We start from the raw sequence: 6,880 nt of genomic DNA, 5'->3' as shown, positions 1-6,880 counted from the left end.
CATCCATTAGGAGGAACAAACCATTTTATGATCGATCTAGGATTATCAATTTTCAACTTAGATCCTTGAGATCGTAAAGGGTTATCAAGTTGGAAGGTTTGACCAAACTTCCTTTGGGATTTAAAATTCTCCTTGCAGGCTCTAATGATATTTTGACCAAGCACCCATCCTAGAAGATCTTTATTTCTAAATATTCTATTGTTTCTTTCTTTCCAAATGCCCCACCAAAGGTGAGGGAGGGTTAATTTCCAAAGAAATTGAGCATCAGGATCCTTTGAGGGGTAGCTCCAACTTTTGAAAGAAAGATCCACATTGTTTTGATGGACCCATGTCATGCCCCAAAAATTCAAAATCTCAGTCCAGACTTCCTGGGTATAAGAGCAACTCAAAAACATATTATCTCTATCTTCAAGTCCATTTCTGCATAAAGTACACCTATTAACCACATTTATAACTCTTTTTTGCAAGTTGTCAAGGGTCAAAAAAAATTTTTGGAGAAGAATCCAAAAGAATATGTAATTTTGGGTATGAGACCCTTAATCCAAGCATGTGACCAAAAAGGTTGATTACCCTTATCCTTTGAAGAAAAGATAGAAAAGACTTTAAATTGACCACTAGGATCAGCATGCCAGACAATCTCGTCCTCAAGATAAGGGTAAAGAGAGACAACATTTAGGGATAGTTTGATATTACTGAAACCTTGATCAACATCAGTTAAATTCACCCATGAATCATTCTGCCAATAATGACTTACTAGAAAGCCAAATCTCTGCTTGCATTGGTCAACTAAAGCCTTGTCCTAAAAGTATCCAATCAAGGGATGGTCCTTAAGCCAAATATCCTCCCAAAATTTCACCTTTAGCCCATTACCAATTTTCCAGAAGCATCCTTTTTCTAAAGTTTTCTTGGTCCCCTGAATAGCTCCCCATATGGAGGAAGAATGAATAACATCAGGAGAGGCGAAGATATCAGGAAGAGATTTAGCATTGAAGAGGTGCGTATGTTTCCATATGGTACTCCACTCTTTGTTGTCATGGTAAAATCTCCACCCCTGTTTGGCTAAAAGGGCTTTATTCATACTTCTAATTTTCCAGATTCCCAATCCCCTTTCACTACAGGGTTTACAAACTTGATCCCAAGCAATTAAATGCATTCTCCTTTTTTCCTCAGAGCCAGTCCATAGGAAATTTCTTTGAATTTTATCAATTGACTCAAAAAATTTAAAAGGAATTCTGAAAAGACTTAGAGCATAAGTAGGTATTCTTTGGAGACAAGCTTTGAGAAGAGTTAACTTACCAACCTGGCTTAAAATATTTCCTTTCCATCCCACCAGTTTCTTGTTGAATTTGTTTATAAGATCTTCCCAAAAAGCATTAGTGACCTTCAAGCCTAGGGGAAGCCCCAAGTAAGAGGGTGGGAGAGATCCTAGTCATTATCAAATAAGTTACATAAATAAGAATCATTTATTTTTTATCTTTTTCTTTTTTTCCCTTCCCTATATTGTTGTAGAGGCATATCCATGTCATCATTGATATTTCTTGTCACCGTAGATGTGATCTTGCTGTCCTTTGCAAAGGTGGGTCCTCTACAATAAAAATTAAAGAGTTAAATTTAAAATTTTTGAGACTTTAAAGAGTTTAAAGAACATTTTAGCACTCTTTACTGTGTCCAACCACATCAGCTTGCCTAATGGCTTGAACCTCAACATGCTCACTAGTAACAACCTCTACATCCCCTGCAACTGGAATACAAGATGTTTTCTTAATCCCAACACATATTATATTTAAATTTGTATTACTAGACCAAATTTAATATTAATAATTCAGAAATCAAAAAATAAATAGAAAATATATACCTTCAATACTGTGATGCACATTTGAATTGATGCCTCCATGGTACTCAATTTGTGTATTAGGATTGGAAGGTTGCAATCCAATGTAAATAATCAGTGTATTTATCAATAATAAATACATATAAATACAAGATAAATACTAAGACATATTAATTATTTATTTTAATACATATAATGTATTCACTTTAAAGTGATAAATAAATATATAATCATTGTTTCCTTACTCAAAAAAAATGACGACTTATATTTTTGGAACTTAATATCATATACAATAATTGCTAAAGTATTCAATTTGAAATAAAAATTGATTGACTTATTTACCTCATTGATAGATCTAGAAGAAGAACCTTGCACACTCATTTCTCAGAGTCATTCAGCCACAATTGTATAGGCTTGTTTGTAGGCTAATTTCTTGTCATCTTCAGAAGTTATTTTTTTAAACTCCAAGGCCTACATTTTTCCTTGGTATGATGAACATATTTTTTAATCAATTTCATCATGACCATTATTTACAATTTGTAAATATTTTCATATTATTTTTCATTTCCTCATCCTTACAATTTGTGCAACAAGTTTTGAATATCCACTCAAGTCGAGATTGTGTTGCCCATGCTTCTCTTTTCTTGCTTTGGTTTCCTTTGATGTGTCAAGAAACCTATATGAAGTTTGAAATTTTTTAGATCACATAAGTATTAAGAGTAATTAGTACGTAATTTAATTCTTAATAGTATGGCATACCTTCTTTCCTCGGATGGTACTATTTCTCCACCATGTCTTGAGCTTTTCTCAATGGTATCATTTTTAAGATTCTCCCTCTCAATAATAAGAATATAGGGGAGCCTCTCATAATAAGGGTTGGTTTTCATTTGGGTCCTATAGTTATACCTAATATACTTCAAATCTTGGTTTTCTTTCTCAAGGAGCCTAAGTCTTTGAAAGACGTTGGGTCCAAAAAGTGTTGTCATGGCATTAATGAGTTTATCCTTTAACTCTTTAGTTTGTAAATTCCACCTTTTAAGAAAAGAAAAAAAATGTTAGATTCATAAATGAATTAAAGCTAACTTTTAATTTACTCGATGAAATTGATCAAAGGAAATATTTTCTTGCAATGAAATCAAAATATGATACCCTTTGTGTATGGTTAGCCCAGATATGCACAAGCATTCATCATTAAGTTTTTCATAAAATAGATTATTCCATGGAAAATAATAATGGAATTATTAGTTATTTCAAGGGACTACACATGAGGTTAGTGCATTGTATAGTAAAAGAAAGAATCAATCTTTAAAGTACCTAGAATTTGGGCTACTCTCAGGGCAAGTCCATCTTCATTGCTCACAAGAAACTAATCACAGTTCTTTAGTGTTCACGTACATCTAACACAGGTACATCCCAAAATGTCCTCATTGCCTCCTATATAAAATGAATCCAATGTTATAAAATTCCCCCTAAGAAATAATAGTTCAAGTGAAATAAACACATGAAAAATGAGTGAGAAAAAGAGGAATCTACTTACCAATAGGTGTTGCCATCACATATGTGGCCATGCTATGTGAAGTTGACATTACAGTCGACATTACCTCTTCAGTTATGTTCCTTGTAGCACATGGTGTAGTGAACATAGAATCAATGGTAGGAGTTGAAAAATAAGAATGTTAGAGCACAAAAAAACAAGATTGTTAGAGCTATTAAAAAAATTTGTTCGAGCAATACACAAGTGTAGCATAAAACATGTGATGTACTTGAACCACCCAAAGTATCATCAACTAGGGCATTTCCATTTAACCTATTCATCATCCTCTATAAAAATAACACATATGAATTTTATTTAATGTCATAAATAAAAGAGTATACTATAAAGATCCTTATTGAGCTTTTGTTATAATTAAAAACTACATTAAAAGTTATTGTATAAGTCTCGACTAGGTGCAACAACTCATCCTCCCTCTGTTGTATTTGAGAAGTCTACAGTCAAATTGATGCCAATTGTGTTAATGTTCTTGATAGTGCACGAAGCACCTTTTGCAATGCAACCATAGGATTAGCAGCTGACACAAAATCAATAATGAATTGATCCTGCTCATCATGTGGCTCCTCATGGACTACTTTCTCCTTTCCCTTTTTCTAATCAACACTCATTTGTGAGAATAATATTATTAGCACTATATTTAAAATAAAAATTCAATAGTAGTGAGGAATAAAACATATTAAAAAAAATGCATTAACATATTTCTTGTATCTAATTTGTACAACAATAATGAGTTTTACCTATCAGGAAGAAGAAATCTTGTGAGAACCATCTTTTCCATGCGTATTTTGTGGATGTTGATCCATACTATAGCCTTGTATTTCAAAAAAAATATTGAGACATGTTAAAATACGCGTTATTATTCTAAGTTAGCAAAAAAAAATTACAAAAATTAATGATGTGTTGGATTGATTATGTAAGAATTTGGTATAGCTCTGATACCATGTAAGAATTTGGTATAGCTCTGATACCAAGTAAGAATTTTCGTAAGGCAAGAATGAAATGCCAAGATCTAGAAGCTCAAAAGATAGCACAAGAGAGACAAGATATGATCAAATGAGAATAGATACCAGATAATTGGACGAATACATCATAGAAGTGCCTTATATGTAAAGGCAATCAAGATGACTAGGAGTCATGCAAAGAGATAAGCAAAAACTAAAGACATGTCCACCAAGAGTGGATTATCCTCCATTATGCATGAATGTACATGCAATAATGAGAGGATAAGAATGTAAAGGTGTATCTCATAAAGAGATGTAGTAGACAATATATGCTCAATTGGAGTGCAAACTACTATGTTGTCTACATGAAAACTCATATTCATATGCAAACTCCTAGGTGCCCAAATGAAAAATAATATGAAAATGCATTAACCTAAGTAAACTTAAGTAAAGTGTAAATAGTAAATACTTATTTACACCAACACCCTCTCAAGTGCAACTTAGGGAAATGTACTTAAGCTCACAAAAGCTAGATAATAATGCAAGATGGGTCCTGACTACTAGGCCATGTTAGGTACCCATGTACAATATGCAAGTGCAAATGATATGCAATGCAATCTCTCATAAAGTGGAGAAAGAGGGAAAACCACATGGAAAAAGCCCCTCCAAAAAGAGAGATAAGTACAATAAAAGAAAATGAGAGAGAAGAAGACCTCATGTGAGGAAAAAATCTCCCTCATAAGAGAGTAGAAGAGGAAGATAGACCAAGTAACCTCCACTGAATGTAGAATGTACACCAATAGAAGATGCTCTAAGCTCGATGTAGAAACTACTCCATGAGTGTAGAACAACATTCCTCCCCTTAGGAAGAAACAAAACCAAAGTTGGACCAATGAAGCCTCTCTCATCTATAGGAAGAAACCTCAAAATGTATGAAATCTCTAAAACTTGCTCAAGTGTCCCCATGTCAATACTGAAAGGTGCCTCCTCCAAATCATGTGTACTATGCCACTTCGCTGAAAAAGAAAAATCAGGCTCAGCTAAGGATGAATGTAGAACATGTATCAAAGACCCAATTATCTCCTTTGAAGAGAAAGTGACCTCCTCAAACTGTTGTATCAAAAGATCTACCATCATGTCAACCACAAAAGATTGATCAAGTAGAGAACAAAGATGAGGGTCAGCATGCTCCCTCACAACAAGTGAAGAGGGAATATCTTCACCAAAGAGAAGCTGAATGTCATCAATAGTGTCTCCCAAATTTTTTGTAGGACTCCACAAACAAATTGGAAATGTCTATCAAGTAGTCATCCCATGGAACTGAGTCTAGAAGGCAATGAATATCCCATTGCACTAAATCACTTGAATCCATGGCTATGTGAATATAATTGTCATCAGGAACAATAGTAGATGCAATATCAATAGGAGGAGAAGTAATGATGGCTCAAGAACTTGATTAGATGTGAGAATACCTAAGTTCAAGTAGCCAAAGTTCTCCTCAAAGTCTAAATCAGCACTAGAAGTGTGATCAAAATATGTCATCATCATGAGAAAAATCTGAGAAGTAGTATAGCCTAGATGCATCATCAACCAACCTTGTAGTAATGATCTCTCTAGTCTCCAAGCCTCTGATAAAAATTGAATTAGGTGTGAATTCCACAATCCTTCCTCTATCTCCATGAGTGAGATGATAGATGGAAAGAAGATTATGACCTAGATGAGGTACACACAACACATCTTTGAAGTATCCCTCCCCCTTATCAATAGTTCCTTTCCCAATCACATTCGTCTAATTATGATTGCCCATCGAAATAGGTGGAGTATGATAAGGATCAAATAATGAAAACATAGACTATGAAGATGCCATATGATGAGAAGCCCTTGAGTCTAGAAGCCATTTCCCTAAATCTTGACTTAAAGTAGCTACTAAGGCTTGACCTTTGCCCATGTGATCCTTTCCTTTATCAAAATCTGAATGTGAAGAAGAGAATAAAGTGACCATTCTTGAAGGTAGACCAATTTGATTCTTCTTAAGAAGATTCTTGAGTTCATCTATGTCCTTCTTATAACAATAATGTTGTTCATGTCCATTCTTCTTGCAATATGCACAAGTAACCAACTCCTTCTTGGATGATTTACCCTTACTGTTGGAGTTGTCTTGTGGTGAGGAGGTTAAGTGTTCTTTCTCTTGTTGTGAATTTTGTTTCCATTATTTTTGCTTCTTGTTAGACCATTTTCCTTTATTCCCTTTACTAGCCACCAATGCTTTGGACTTTGAAGACTTGAGAATCCCCATGCTCATCAAATTTGATTGTTCTACCATCAACATCTCTATGAAGGAATCAAATGAAGGCATGTTGTAGGAAGAACTTAAGGTCAACTTATGATTTTTGAAGCTTGAAAAAAATGATGCATACTCTGGAGGAAGTTTTTTCATCAAATTATAGATCAATTTTTCATCCTCTATGGAAATTCCACATTCCTTAACCATTGACCTTAGCTCATGTGCCTTGGTGATATAGTCTTGAATTGTGTCAAACTCCTTTGGATATAATG

The sequence above is a fragment of the Cupressus sempervirens genome, chromosome 3 (assembly GCF_028749045.1).
Source record: "Cupressus sempervirens isolate cs-2001-9-10 chromosome 3, ASM2874904v1, whole genome shotgun sequence".
NCBI classification, from domain to species: Eukaryota; Viridiplantae; Streptophyta; class Pinopsida; order Cupressales; family Cupressaceae; genus Cupressus; species Cupressus sempervirens.
The sequence above is the reverse complement of the archived record's forward strand: the minus strand, read 5'-3'. Positions refer to the sequence as shown.